The following is a 15,238-nucleotide window of genomic DNA, read 5'->3' on the forward strand; positions in this document are numbered from 1 at the left end:
CAGTGTTGGTGGGAGTGTGGTTTTGTCTTTAGTAGTTCCTGATTAGGGTATTGTTTTGTGCTTCCAAATAGCCAGAAATAGTTAAGTCTGTTCATAGGTACAGATGGCAAAGGTATAAATATATATGTAATAGCATGGCTAATATCATGATTTATAATGAAAGATTGATTCAGTTATAGAAATAGGGTGATGAGAGTTCTTATTGTGGGAACATCATTTTTTTTACTGCACCAAGAATTAATCTTGAGATGAAATGGACAATGCAGAAAAGGGAACAAGTAAAAGAAATGAAAATAGAATAACTGCAGAGTGCACATATGATTCCTGTATAAAGACGTGTCAGAAGATAATATCCACAAAGAATGAACACAAAGTAGACATAGGGAAAGAGGATATAGAAACTATTTGGAACAGAGTAAAAAAAAATTCTGCAAAATATTCCAGAAGTTTCTTGAGTTCCATTACTGTAATGTATGAAAAACTGAGTGGCATGATGAACTGGAAGAGCCTGTGGATGACACATAATATATATTCAAAAGAATTATAGTTGCAAAAACTGAAGATGAGAGAAAGATATTCTACAATACTTATAGAAAAAAATACAGTTGCAAATGTAATTAGGGAGAGCAAGGAACAGTTAAAGTTTTAAAAGGCTGGGAACATGTAGAGCGAATTGGATAGAAACATGAAAAGAGGAAGTTTGAAATATGAAAAAAGAATCCTATTCAGTGCAGTGAATCGAATTAAAAATATAAGTGGAGAAATTATTTGAGATTAAATTTAAATAAATGCATGCTGGAATTTTAGAAATTTCTACGGTATCACAGAGTGAAATTGAAACAAATGACATAAATCCTAGTGTTCAGGAAAACACGATGATAAAAGGGAAATTGTAAGTCAAGCTTTAGTTTACATTACAGAAGAAATGGTGAAAAATGAATCTAGTTTTCTTATCAAGTGGTGTGCAACTTGTTTAATGTATGTGCAAAGCCTCTGTGCCTGGCAATTGGGAGGATGCTATTATTACATTAATAGGGGAAACTAGTAAAAATAAATGCAAAAATATTTTTTTTGAGAAGCCTTTTGACAGTATTCTGACTGAAGGGTAGTTGAGCAGACCTGATAGTATTGTCACCCTACCTAGTCAATATTTCTATCCTACAGACTGACCAAATTAATTAGGAATCTATTCTGATTAACCACTCCACTATTCCTGCAGAGATCTGTAGCTCTTGTCAGATTAAAATCAACTTTGCCTATGGCAACAAGATTTGCAGAAAGCTCCTCCACTCTCAGATCATTAACACCAACCAAATGGTATTATAGCCCATTCAATGGGAATCTTGCAACACTAGATACTGCTTGGGAAAAGTCCATAGTCATCATAGTGAACATTAAACTTTGAGTAATCCCTGATTGGCAGTCTCTGGAAGGTCATTAAATTCCTCAACATAAACCCAGGATAGTCCAATGCTAAGCTAGAAATCACCACAGCTAACTGGAGTGCAGTAGGGCAGACAATACACTAACAGTATTCTTACACTATTCTAGCCATCTAATGATGATACTGAAAATCGGCAGGCTATTGGATGGAGCTTCTAGTCAATAAGATGCAATTCTTATGAATCACAATCACGCCATCACTTCCTGTCCCATTTAAGCCATTACTTAGGAGTCAGGTTGGAACTGAAGAGTGAAAAAATAAAATGATGGCCATTTAACCTTACTACATGTTGAAAAATAAAGCACTACAGCCGGATTCTAGTCTAGATGGCTAGTGTAGGCAGAAATCAAGACAGAAAGAGACAGTATGTATTCTTTGTGATTTAACAAAACCTAGACAGCTTTCCTGAGTGATATTAGCAATCTGCATTGCCCTGGTCTTTGCAAGATAACACACCTAAGTGCCTTTTAGCATCCGACCCGCCCTGAAGCAACCGGACTCATGTTTTAACAATTGCCCCAGCTAGCCTACCTTACCTCCCATGAGATTCACATCTTTTTCCCCCTATTTCTGCTCAAACTGGCAATTTCAGTCCTTATTAGTGTATAATATTACATGCTCACCAAGCACCTAATTACCTACCCAGGGAGCACACTGAATTACCTGAAGTGAAATCTCCAACCTGGCTTGATTCCCTTTAAAGCAGAAGAAGGAATATGTAGAAGCAGATCTGTTCCTAACAATGGAGCATCTAAGGAAGAATGCTCAATTCAAGTTAAGATTAACATATCGCAAGATTTCAAGATTATTTTCTAGCACAGGTCTCTGCACAGAATATATCAGCAATAATATAAGACCCAAGGGTGCATCTGAGCATGTGCAGTATCATTTCTTCACCACTGAGTAACTGGGGACTTGTCTTTACATGATAGGAAATGGGAAGTAAGGTTTCCTGAATAGCACCGGTTCAGTAACTTTTGGGGGGGGGGCTCACCCAAAATGCAACTTTCTCTGGAACTGACACAGAAAATGAAAGGAAATGCTTCACATTTCAGAATTCATTTAGACCAGTGGTTCTCAACCTGTGGGTCGGAACCCCATTTGGGGTCGAATGACCATTTCACGGGGGTCACCAAACAACGCAGTCCACCATTTTTTCCCCTTTTCCTTAGCTGTGCTATTCCCTTTTATTCTATTGGCTTTTGAAAGCCAATAGAATAGACTCTCTTGAATAGAGTCTAATTCTATTGGCTTTCAAAAGCCAATAGGAATTGTCCAGGCTGTCTCTGCCCTGCTGAGTCTGCCAAAAGTCCCATTCTGCAAACGGTGCTGCACCAGTTGAGTAGTCCTCGACTTACAACCGGTTGAGTAGTCCTCGACTTACGACCGATTGGGGGTCACGGCATTAAAAAGGTTGAGAACCACTGATTTAGACATAGCACTGAGCAATTTGGGGTCATAGTTGCTACCTGTAATTTTGGAAAGGTACCCAGAGATGCAGAAGGCTGAGCAATTATGCAAAGTAGGCAAAACCATGTATGACTTATCAAAAGAAAGCCAAGATTGGGGGGGGGAGTTTTCTTGGGTTTGGAGATGTCTTTGAGGTTCTCCTACATTGCAACAATGAAGTCTATTTTAGGAATTACGCTACAGTTTGAATGTTTTAGTTGCCTCAAAATGACCCACAACGGTAGAGCCACATTAGTTTACAGTAGCAAAAACCTGGGAGTGCCATTTCTGTTTAACGAATGTTATTAAAAGATTATAACTTTCTTCATTTGACACTGCAGCTCAAGAAAGCTTATGTCTTTAAATACAATTTGTTAGCTGGAAAAAGTGCTATCAGATTCCGTCTGATTTCTTGAAATGGTAGGAAATTGACTTTCCTATTTTTAACCATTGTAGTTAAGAGGCAGCTACAAGAGCACAAAAAATGAGAGCAAGAAAAGGGGGGGGGAAGAGTTTTGGTTCAGTTTGATTAATTTGGTTAATTATCCAAGTCCTTTTTCACAGCCGTGGCTGCTAGATAAACTGGTATCTACCACACATTTCAGAGGCTTACCATGTTTTTGTATGTGCTGGTTTTATCATCCTAGTGATATATATTCATTTCTTTACAAAGCAACCCATGAGGTCCAAACTAATAGCTTAGTTTTCATTCTGAATGTGTTGAAAGTTCTAGTAACATTTACTAAATGCTTAACGTTCTCCATTATAGTTATTTTATAATTTGTGCACTGGAATTCTTTATAAAAGCCAATGCATTAGGGTAGCCTATCAAATCAGTTAAAACAAAACAAACCAGAATTAAAACAATCACAGTCAAATCTAACAAGAAGCAAAAAATGTTCCATAGATTCACTCTGGGAATGACTACACAAAGTAAGCCCCATTGTAAGGCTTACAACTGTTAAGTAAACATAGATAGGACTGCAATTTAGCTGGCATTTAAACTTCTATTAAACTGCTTAAAAGATAGCCCAAGTGAGCTTTCATCAGAAAGATTCCACAATGTGGCAAGAGAGATATTACCAAGAAGGCAAGTCTACATCTTAAAAATTTAATATCTTTAACAGGGATATCAACACCCCCGGCCACCACCAAAGCCTCTTTACCAGATATGATGGCATACATAGAAATGTATTTTCTTACCTATTGTTTCCCAGGCACATTAGACTATAGGTCCCATCATTTTCCCAGCTCACTCACTCGATTCCTAGAGCAGAGGTCCCCAACCTTTTAGGCACAAGGAACTGATTCCATGGAAAAAGGTTTTTCCGCAGACTGGAGGGTGCGTGGTTTTGTGTGCTGCCTGCATCCTGTGGATGGGGCTTTGCTTGTTTGTGCAGGCTGGTTGCTGGTATGCTGCGGCCCAGTACTGGTCCATGGACTGGGGGTTGGGGACCCCTATCCTAGAAGATATCAGGGCAGGAAAGATTAAAGAATGTTTATCTGGAGAATGTAGCCTGATGCAAAGTTGCTGTCCCATACCTGCCTACTAACTGTCTTAAAGAAATTAAGAAATGATTGCATTTCCCCCTTCTTCTTTCCATTTTGTTTCTCCTTCTTCTGTTGTCTGATATAGCAAATAATCCTGATTTGGCCTGGCAAAAGATAGTTAATCACACTGATGATAACTCAGTACAAGGAAAAATGTGCCCTTGGGAACAGAAACTTTTAAGTATTGAAGCCACACCCAGTTTGTTTCTTGAGCTACCCTTTCTAGTAACTAACTGCAGACATCAGACCATGCCTGTAAATGCACCTATAAAATCAGCCTCCTCCAACAGCATTGGCCAAGTGTGGTTGTTAATTACAAAATGCTGCAGACTGATTGGCTGTTTGACAGAGCAATAAATAATTTTAGATGATTTATCAATCCAACTATGGGTTGGCAGAGCTTTGATATTTCAACTTTGGAAAAGCTCCTAAATCTCTGAATTACTTTTTCAATATATAGATTATTAAAAATGTACTTTGAATGTATACATTCTAATACAAATCTACGAATGACTGGGAGCTTGGAGGTCTTCCCTCCCCTTGGCATGGGGTATCAGAAGTTAGTTGTTTTCTGTAGTTTTTGCAGGGTTCCCAGACTTGGGCAACAAGAATTTAGAGGAACACTAGGTGGCTGCCAAGGACTAAAAGTTTGCGGTATTGCATATCCTTGCTGCCATCTAGTGGTCATCTGATTTGTTTGCAGCCTTCATCTAGTTTTGCCACCCCAACAGCCCAATTTTTTAACATCTTTTTCTATGCTAGCCCTTCATTTTAGCAATGCTCCAGATATGTTTTCTTTAACTGACTGGGTAGCACTTCATTATTTCAGGTATGTAATAATCCAGGCTTTACGCATTTGTGGGCCAACCTACTCTTTCTGCTGTTTTCCTTGAACTTGTGATGCTGCCACTGATTTTCCTTAGACCAGTTTATTTTGAGGTCATTCTGCTCTGGAACTATCTTGATGGAGGTTTTGCTTCTGTTACAGGTTCCCACTTAAACAGTTAACGTGAACAGCAAAACCAATTGTAGGTCACATTGCAAACATCTGGACAGCCACTAGACAACAAAGTGATACAGAATCTCTAATTCTTTGCTACCATCCCCCATGCTGGCCAGGGAATTCTGGGAGTTTAAGTACATACATCTTAAAGTTTCTGAGATTGAGAAACAGTGACCTAGTGGTTGTCTGAATTTTTGCATCCCAAATATGGTGAACCCCAATTTTGTTTAGCAACCCCAACTTACTTATAAGACAGGGATCCCCTAGACCTTTTTTTTTTTAAAGGATCCAATCTTATAAAGGCTTTTTGGAATTCAGCTAGATTTGCCCCTCGTTCTACACTTTCTGAATTTGATTTAAAATATAGTATCCCTTTTCAAGTCAATAAAAATAGAATTTGTCTCAGGGTTTTTTTTAAATAAAGAAAAACAAAAAAGGGCAAATTTCATTTAACCTGTCATTCGTATAAATTACAGACTAGACTAGGAAATTAGAAAAAAAGAACCCTCCCTGAGGAAAGTGATGGCAATGGTGCTGGTGTTGTACAGAATCTAATAACTTCTTATAAGATTTTCCTTATTTTGCAGCACTTCTGGTGGCCAAGCTACATCTGATGCTAAAGCACCAGTATAACCCTAGTTGCTCAGGTAGGCTGCAGAATTTGTTAAAAGCCGAAGCTAAGAAATAACAGCAATGAATACAAGCGACGCTTATTTGAAAAAGGTGATTGACATATATGTATTCTCAGTAATGGGAAGAAACAAGATGCTCATTAAGTCTCTCACTATCACCCCATCTCTTACACAGCAATTGAATGTAGAAAAAAAAAAGCATTAACCGAAACGGGCCGTTCTGTGGGAGGGGATTGTATAGTACCATTACCATAGGACCACAGTCCGTTTTGGAGCTGGTCCTGCCAAAAGAGTTATAAAAGCGGGGTGGGGCCAATGTGTGTCCTACTTAGGTCCCCCCACTGTGAGCTTGGAGTAGCTTGTTGACAAGGTTACTCAGTCCGACTCGGAAGTCTGGATAGGGCATTTCTTTCAGTTCGTATGCTTTACTCCCCCCTCCGCAAGGCGCAATTAATACTGCCCAACGTAAAGCGTCTTTCTCCCGCTGGAATAAATCCTCTTGGCTGCGGTAGGATTTACTTCTATCCACGGAGATGATCCCGTGTACGCTCGCAGCCTTCGTGGTTTCCCAGAGAGCGGGCGAGAGAGAGGAAGGGAGGGCCGGTGCCTTCATCCGAGGGCTGTAGGGAAAGAACTCAGGGCTGTTTGTTCCCCAGGGTGCATTAAGATACCCAGGATGGTGCGTCCGCCTGCAACCAACCGCGTGACATAGACCCGTTAGTGACGACCTGGAGCACGAAGAAGGGGGGGGGAGAGAGAGAAATCCCTATTACTAAGGATCTTTTCTGCCCCCTCCCGACTCGCTCCTTAGCCGGAGGGATCTCCCCGTGTCCCCATTTCTGGGTACAGCGGGAGGCTGGCGGTAACTGGACTAGGAAACGGGAGTGCCCCCCCCCCCCCCGTTTGCGATCTCCCTCGCCTTTGCCTGCAAGGCTCCTGCACCTTTAAATAATTCATCGTCCTGCCTTCGCCTCTGCCTCCTGCATGGGGCTGGGGAGGAGACAGCAGCAGCAGCAGCAGCAGCAGCCTGGTGACATCAGCGCCAGGGTTTCAACAGCCACCTGCTCCCCGACGGAGACTAAGGAAGAGAGGAAACGGCTGGGAACCCCCGTCGGATCTGCCGCCGCCCTCCAGCCCGGCTCCCCAGACCCGCTCTGCCTCCGGAGAAGCTTTCTCCACCAGGTAAGCAGGCACGGGACGTGCAGGACGCGTGGCGCGGGGGGAGCGTGGGGGGAACCCCAGGCGATCCCACCGAGTTGATCGGATCCGATCCAGGCGGAGCCTGGGAGTCCTTGCTTCACCATCACTTTTCCCCCGCCTTATTCTCTCGTCCTTCATGCCCTGCCTGCGGCAGCTGCCGCCGCTCGGAATCCCCCGGGTCTCAAAGCCAGAACGATTCCGTGCGGTTTCTGTTTTCCTTGACATTGTTTTAAGCCGCGGAGAGTCCTGGCGGGGGCGACAACACCACCTCCCCGCTTTTAAGAAGAAGGATTCGAACGGGGGGGGGGGCTCTCTCTGAAGCAAGTTCTCCCCGAGTGTTCATTTTTCTTCTTGCAGTCCAATACCGAGCCTTTAGACCCCTTAAGAAACTGTAAATTCCTATTAAATCCGAAAAGAGATCTAAAATTGGAAGGCTAGCGGGCGGCTTAGAGGAAATCCTGGCTTCTACAAGTCCCCTGAATGAAACGAAGCAACTAGAAAGACGTGTTTTCTAGTACTTAGGCTACCTGAGCAATTCTCTTAAGATCCTGAAGTGAGCCATTGGGTGTTTTCCTTTTCGGAACTTCCCTTAATCGTGAATTGGCTTTATCCACAGTTGATTAGAAACGGGGGAAGCACAGCTCTGACCTCTGTTACGAACATTTAAGTCGAGAATGGTGTTTTAATAGAGCCTGAAGAGACCCATGAAGGTATTTGGGCATCCAGAACACAGGGCTGGGGTTTTTTTAATTAAAAAAGGATATTGGTAATAACAACCCTTCAGCTCTGGGGAGAGATGGGTGAAAAGCTATTCTGGGAGGCGGTGCTCCGACTCTCAGGTGAAATTGGGAGACGGTATTCCTATCCCATAAGAAGGTGAATGAGTTTGCAGAATAAATGCATTTGCTTTGCAGCTCCTGGATTTTCATAGTCTTCATGAAAAGCACTTTCCGAGGAGCCGGTTCATCCTGGAAGAGGAGGTGGGTATGCTAATGAGACCGTCTTAGCTAGCTTCTTCACCTTCATAGGAAGAAGGGGAATGAAATCTGACTGGACAGCCCTTTTCTCATTTCAAGCGCTAGCAAAAGTCTTCATTTCTGAAGCTTGGGTTGGCTAAGTCGGGGGGGGGGGGCGGATTAATGCTTTTGCTCTAGAATTTTCTGCTGTTGACCTTGTGTTTTGGTCCCAGGTAAATCCCAATCTTCCTGAATGGGGTCTAGCTGGTTCTTAGCCTACTTCCAAACTGATGAACGAGCAGCTATTGATTGACTAGATCAACATATCACATTAAGTCATAATCTGTTGTGCTTGATTTTGTCTTGTCTTGGGTGAATTCACACATCGGGTCTATAAATCATTTGTCTTTTGGTGAAATGCATGAATACAGTTAATTGTAACTTGTTAATCCATGTAGACAATAGGTGTAACCCACAACCCATGTAACTTAATTACAATCATATAACATACTTGCCCATGGTTTAACTTGGCTACCAGCTTGGCTGGCTTCAGGAAAGGGCTGGACCAATTCATGAATGTTCTGGAGCTCAATGGCAGTGTGTCTGTCTCTTAAGGCCACCTCCTGGCACACTAGTGAGTTTCCTTATGCAGTTGGTTGGCCATTGTGAGAACAGACTCCTGGACTAGTTGGGCCAAGTGTATGATCCAGCAGGGCACTGCATACGTTCTTAACCAATCTTAATAATAGTGTTTCCTGGGTTCATATAATGCAATGAACTATAAATGGATAACATGGTTTGGGTTTAGCCAGCATGCTGGACTGAAACATGGCTTGCTAGTTTGTGATTTGTGCAAACAGCATGGCTACAGATTCAGCTCAAGGTATTGGCCTACCCAAGTCAGAGCTTCACATACTCCTTCATGATAGTTGTGAGTTTTGGTCCATAATACAGGAAGTCCCACAAGATTCCTCTCCTTGTCCTTAGATGAAATAAATGCAATACAGGTAATCCTCGACTTACAACACTTCATGTGGTACCATTTAAAATTACAACGGCACTTAAAAAGTGACTTATGACAGTTTTTCAAACTTACGACTGGTGCGTCCCCATGGTCATGTGATCCAAACTCTGACGCTTGGCAACTGACTCATTTTTATGACAACCGCGGTGACCCAGGCATCATGAGATCACCTTTTGCAACCTTCTGGCAAGCATAGTCAATGGGGAAGCTAGATTTTTAACAACTGTGTTTCTAATTTAACAGCTGTAGTGATTTACAACAACTGGCAAAACAAAGGTCCTAAATGGGGCAAAAATCAGCTCTTAGCAACAGAAATGTTGAGCTGAATTGTAGTAAGTCAAGGACTACCTATAACAACAGAATGCTATAGTCTATAGTCTAACAGTATCTATAGTAATCTACACGGGATGACCACATACCTGTTCCCTCTCAAATCTCAGGTCTGACCCTGAAAATCCCTTTGTGACCTTGGCCTTTGCATTGTCTGAATACATCTCTATAGTGCATGCATCCTGATTTGAAAAAAACAGTGTGGCAGGAAAAAGAGCAATTCTTTCTTCAGGTAATGAGGTTTGATTCACTGCTCAGAATATTAGTAACGGTGCTTCCTAAACTAGATCACTTCCTCCATGAATTAAATGTTCCTGTGTTTGTTTGTTTTAGTCTATTCTTCTGTTGAGAAACATATCCAGTAGACTACAGGATCTTTAAAAAGATGCATGCAATAAGAAAACTTGAACTTCTATAATGAGAAAAGCTGAATCTTATATACCTAATTCTCATTCATTTTAATGTAGAATTATGCAAAACCAGACAGAGAACAGAAACTGGCACTTTATTTTGTGCAAATTTAACATTTCTCATAACTTATTCTGGTTTTTCTAGAGATGAGGGATGGCAAATTAACCTTAGCACTGAAAGTCTCTCCCAAACAATTTTTACTCTTTCAGCAAATATTGGATAGATATTTTTAACTACATTTTAAATCCTAAAAAGGATCAAAGGACTTCTCAAAGTTGTATTCTATTCCCAAGACCCATGAGTAAGGCATGGTTTAAGACGGGTTTATTCAATAAACCATGTTTGGATGGGTGAATAGAAAAGCTAAAACAAAACCAAACAAGCTACAACATTAGCATAGTACGAAGTGCAAACATAGTTCTTATTTAACTTTTTTTACTGCCTGATTTCCAACAGCTCTGGGCAGCTCACAAGAAAAAAATACAGGTAGTCCTCGACAGACGACCACAACTGAGCCCAAAATTTATCTTGCTAAGGGAGACGTGTTAAGTGAGGTTTACGACCTTTTTTGCTGCAGTTGTTAAATGAATCATGGCAGTTGTTAAATTAGTAACACAGTTGTTAAGTGAATCTGGTTTATCCATTGACTTTGTTAGAAGGTCACAGAAGGTTGGCACATGATTCTGGGACACTGCAACTGTCATAAATGTGAGACAGTTGGCAACAGTCTGAATTTTGATCACATGACCATGAGGGTGCTGCAACAGTTGTGTGAAAAATGGTCATAAGTCACTTTTCAGTGATGTTATAACTTTGACCGGTCACTAAATGAACTGTTGTAAGTCGAGGACTACCTGTAACTATAAATAATTAATATTTACGTTTTACTCAAGCTGTAACAGAATCACAGCAAAGAAAAAAAAGTGCAACCATTCTCCTCTTTGAACCAAAACTTCAATTCTATTATAAAAATGGAATTCACCGGAGTTGGCAGCCAATAAATTTAAATAAATAATGTAAATAAAATCTTATGGACTTTATTTTTGTTTGGAATTAGGTTTCCTTTTCAGCACTTAGATTTTGTAAGGCATGTAATAGATCTAAATTATGAAAAAAATGTGCCCCAAATTAGGTGTTTCTTTATGCTTAAAGAGGTAAGCACATTTTTATATCTTATTCCTTGCTAAGGAGATTTTAATCAGAGTTGGACATGACCTGACCAGAAATGGATTGCAACCAGCCAGCAAATCTACATTAGAAATTACGGTCTGAATTGAGTTTGCTTGCTGTGATTGTAATATTTGCAGGTTAGAATTTTCAGGCTTGAAACAATAAGTCTGATCTACTTTAATCTCTGAATGCAAGATGCTAAGTAGAAAGAAATTGAAAATAGTCAAGCTCACTGTGATTCGGCTAAAACAGAAAGAAAATATGATTTGGAAGATTAATCCATTATTTGCATTTTAAATTGACTCTCATTCAGCTTGGAAGGATTTTGGGTCAAGAATCAGGACTAGTAGAACTAAATCACACTTTATGGTTAGTTTGAGCCATTATTTGACATGACATCAGAGCTGAGCCAATAAATGAGTTCACGTGTTGGGCTCACTCATTTGTTTAACCATAGTTTATTAATCAGCCCAGCAAAACATTATTTTAGGATACCTAAACTACATGTAATCATTTCTTTAGTGGCTTAGATGTGGTAAAATAGTTCTCAGGTTTCAGGAGAGCAATGCAATTCTTGGCTAGAGATTTCTATTATGCCACTAATATAAACTCACTAGCTACTCTCTTTCCATTGACTTATTGAAGGGCAGTTCCTTTAGTATTCTAGGATTACTTACCTTAGCCAATAGATGCAGTGGCTTGGAAAAAGAAAATATGACTGGTTTCACACAAGCCATACTAATAATCACTTGGCGAGCTGTGGGAACTTAGTCTTTGTGGTTTTGTCGGTTCTGTAAATCCAGTCAACTGTTGTTCCTTCAGAAAACAGTGATAAATCAAAGGTTTATGCATTGCTGGAATTTCTTTCAGAAACATGTGTTCCAGAATCTAGGGTTGCACCTGAAGTAATGACATAAGAGTTTACAGATTAGGTAAGGATTTCTTAAATGGAAGACCCAATAAGTTTCAAAGGTCACAAGGCAATGGAAGACGTTTGAATGACCACTTAACCCAAATTTGGCAGTTCACTGCTCCAAATTCCAAAGCTTTTCTATCCATTCCTTAACAACTGTTATTGATTGCTTAAATTGACTTTTGTTGAAAAAGCCTTTTACGAAATTCTAAGGGCAGAGATGGGAAAATGTGGGGTGGATTATATTACCATTAGATAGATATAGAACTGGTTGAATAGTTTACCCAATGATTATACGTTAGTGGCACTGCATCAGGCTAGGAGTTGAATAGCATATCACAGGGCTCTGCGTTCAACATATTTATATTTAACTTGGAAGAAAGGCTAGAAAATACAGTTATCAGATCTGTGGATGACACCAAAATGAGTGGATAGGTTAGCACTTTAGAGGACCACATCAAGATTCAGGAAAGCCCTGACAAGTTGGAACAATGGGGAGAAGCAAGCGAGATGAATTTATCAAGGACAAATGCAAAATCCTTCACTTGGGTAGAAAAATCACAGGCATGAATTTAGGATGGAAGACATTATGTCGAACAGCAGTGTATGTGAAAAGGATCTGGGCATCTTAGTTAATTACAAAATGAATATGAGGTGATAGTGTAATAAAGCTAGGGGGAAAATGCAATCCTAACTACATCAATAGAAATATGTCATGCTTGAGAAGTTAACATTCTTTTCTTTGTTGATCTGCACCTAAATGCTATGGCCAGTTGTGAGCACCATTTTTCAGGAAGAAAATTAGCTCTGGGCATGGAAGAAAAAACTTAGAAGGCCAGAAGCACTGAGTTTGTTCAGTTTAAGAGAACAGGGAAACATGATAGCTTCTCCTGAAGGGCTGCCATGTAGAAGACAAGGTAAATTTGTTCACTGTTGTTTTAGGAGACAAGACAAATACTTGATTTAAATGACAAGGAACATAGTCACTGGGAGTTGGGCGGCATATAAATGTAATGCATGTATTGTTTATTTCATTTAAACAACAGGAAGAATTTCATAACAGTGGAGCTGTTCAAATGGAACAGAATGCTTTGAAAGTGGTAGACATTTTTCTTTTGTTAAAAATATTTAAACAGGCCAAATGGACATCTATAGGGATTGTTGCAGAAGTGGATCCTTGTACTAGGCAGGGTAGTCTTCGACTTATAACAATTCGTTTAGTGACCATTTGAAGGTATAAGAGCTCTGAAAAAAGTGACTTATGACCATTTTCCAGCATTTGATCACATGATCAAAATTCAGATGCTTGGTAACTGCTTCATATTTATGCAGTGTCCCAGGGTCATGTGCTCACCTTTAGCAACCTTCTGATAAGCAAAGTCAATGGGGAAGCCAGATTCATTTAAGAACCGTGGCAAGAAAGGTCATAAAACAGAGAAAAATTCACTTAACATTTGCTGGCTTGCTTAGCAACAGAAATTTTGGAGTCAATTGTTGTAAGTCAAGGACTAGCTTTATATGATGTCCAAAGTCTCTTCTCAGCTTCTTTACAAATGAGCAATCATTTGATTCCTTATTGGTTAGTTTGTTATCTCATTTTTGAGGAGTTCAAGATGTCAGACATGGCATGGCCTCCTCGTTTTTCCCCCATGGCAACAACCCTGAGGTAAATCAGACTGAGAGAGTAACAGGCTCAAAGTCATCTAGGCAGCTTTTATACCAGACCAGTCACTTAACCATCCCCATGTTCTGCAGGCATGGGGATTCCTGCACTGTATGACTGTGGTTCCATCAAATTGTTTCATCAGTGTAAGGTGTTTTAGAAAGCTATCCTATCCTTCCTTACATTTTAAAAAATAACCCAGATGCATTCACGGATTCTTATAGATATGCTGGAGTTGCTGAGGTCATTACAAGGACGATTCCTCATCTTATTTCTATAAATGTAGTGCAGTCTTCCACAATACAGGGTCCCCTCTTTAATCTGTTGAAAACTCATTGCTGGACTGGCTGAGACTTCTGGCTGTTATGTAGTCACCACCTTACCGGGTGAACGGCAGTTTGGACTGGGCTGGAATTGAATCAGAAGGACAATAATGCTGGATTCAAACTCGCCTTTTCTTCTTGCCCGTCTCCCTAGTGAGGATAATTACCAAGCCGCCTGACTTGAGGGCGGGAAAGGCTTCTGTGCTAGTCAGTCCCTGAGCATGACTCACACGCTGGCGGAGAACAGGGTGGTTTGGGCTAAAGGCCCTGGGAGGGAGAGAAGGAGGCAGGCAGGGGGAGAGTGCGAGCGCCCACCCGCTTCTGCCGCTACTTCGCTGGGTGGAAAAGGAAGCCTTTGGCGGCTGCAGCTGGGAAAGGCTGGGGAGAGAGGAGGGACTCGCAAAACCCAAACCATCTGCCTCTCCTTGCTTACCAGCCTGCACCTTGCAGCAGCGTCGTGCAGCGCACGCAGCCTCTAATGGCCTCTAGGTTTGTTTTCTTGTTTGTGGATGGGTGTCGACAGATCTTGGGAGCGACAAACGAAATGGAGCGGGAAGGAGGAGATAAGAGAGATGGGGAGTTTCCCAGCTGCCTCAGAGAACCAATCCCGGCCCCTTCCAGCCGTCCTCCTGGGAGCAGCTATCTACCAACCTCTCCTCCCCCCCCCCCCGCCAACTCCCTGAGAAGCCGCTGCGTGCTTTTCTGTGTTGTCTGGGCGCGCGGCCCGCCCCACTGTTTTATATCCCTCGTGACTCGAGGAAGTTGCTTCTCAGTCCTCTCCCGAGCGTCTCCCGCCTGCAGCTCGAGCCTTCTAGGGGAGGCGAGGTAGAAAATCGTCTCACAGCCGCCGGGGGTCCCTCGGAGAAGGGCATTTGGGTTGTCACTGCGGAGCGGATGAAGGACGTGCCAAAGGCTCCAGGCGAAGCGCCTTTCTCGGAAGAAGTCTCCCCTCGTCCCGAAATACAAACTTCAGAGTCCGTCCCTGAATGCTTATGTTTGGCATCCCTTTGACCTCTATGTTTTCACTCCTGGCGCAGCGAGTTTATTTCAGTTTGCAATCGGGGGCCTTGCCTGGGCTAGTCCGAGGCAGTTTCCCCTGTCTGCTAAATGAGCATTAAATCTCTCTCGGCTTCCTCACGCAGAGGAGGATAAATTCTGAAAGAAGCATA

General features: G+C 41.5%; 1 protein-coding gene across 3 annotated transcripts in view; it reads left to right on the plus strand.

Moving 5' to 3' along the window:
- Positions 1-7,122: 7,122 nt before the first annotated feature.
- Positions 7,123-15,238, plus strand: part of BAZ2A (bromodomain adjacent to zinc finger domain 2A) — a 72,077-nt gene continuing 63,961 nt past the window's right edge. For 2 of the 3 annotated variants that reach the window (XM_039337336.1, XM_039337339.1), the window contains exons 1-2: positions 7,123-7,261; positions 8,194-8,259. The gene's annotated coding sequence lies outside the window, so the exon portion shown is untranslated. Of the gene's footprint in view, positions 7,262-8,193; positions 8,260-9,699; positions 9,822-15,238 lie in introns of all 3 variants that reach the window. The other variant, XM_039337338.1, reaches the window with a different exon arrangement.

This window comes from Crotalus tigris, unplaced genomic scaffold, assembly GCF_016545835.1.
Source record: "Crotalus tigris isolate CLP2741 ecotype Arizona unplaced genomic scaffold, ASM1654583v1 scf7180000017674.1595824, whole genome shotgun sequence".
NCBI classification, from domain to species: Eukaryota; Metazoa; Chordata; class Lepidosauria; order Squamata; family Viperidae; genus Crotalus; species Crotalus tigris.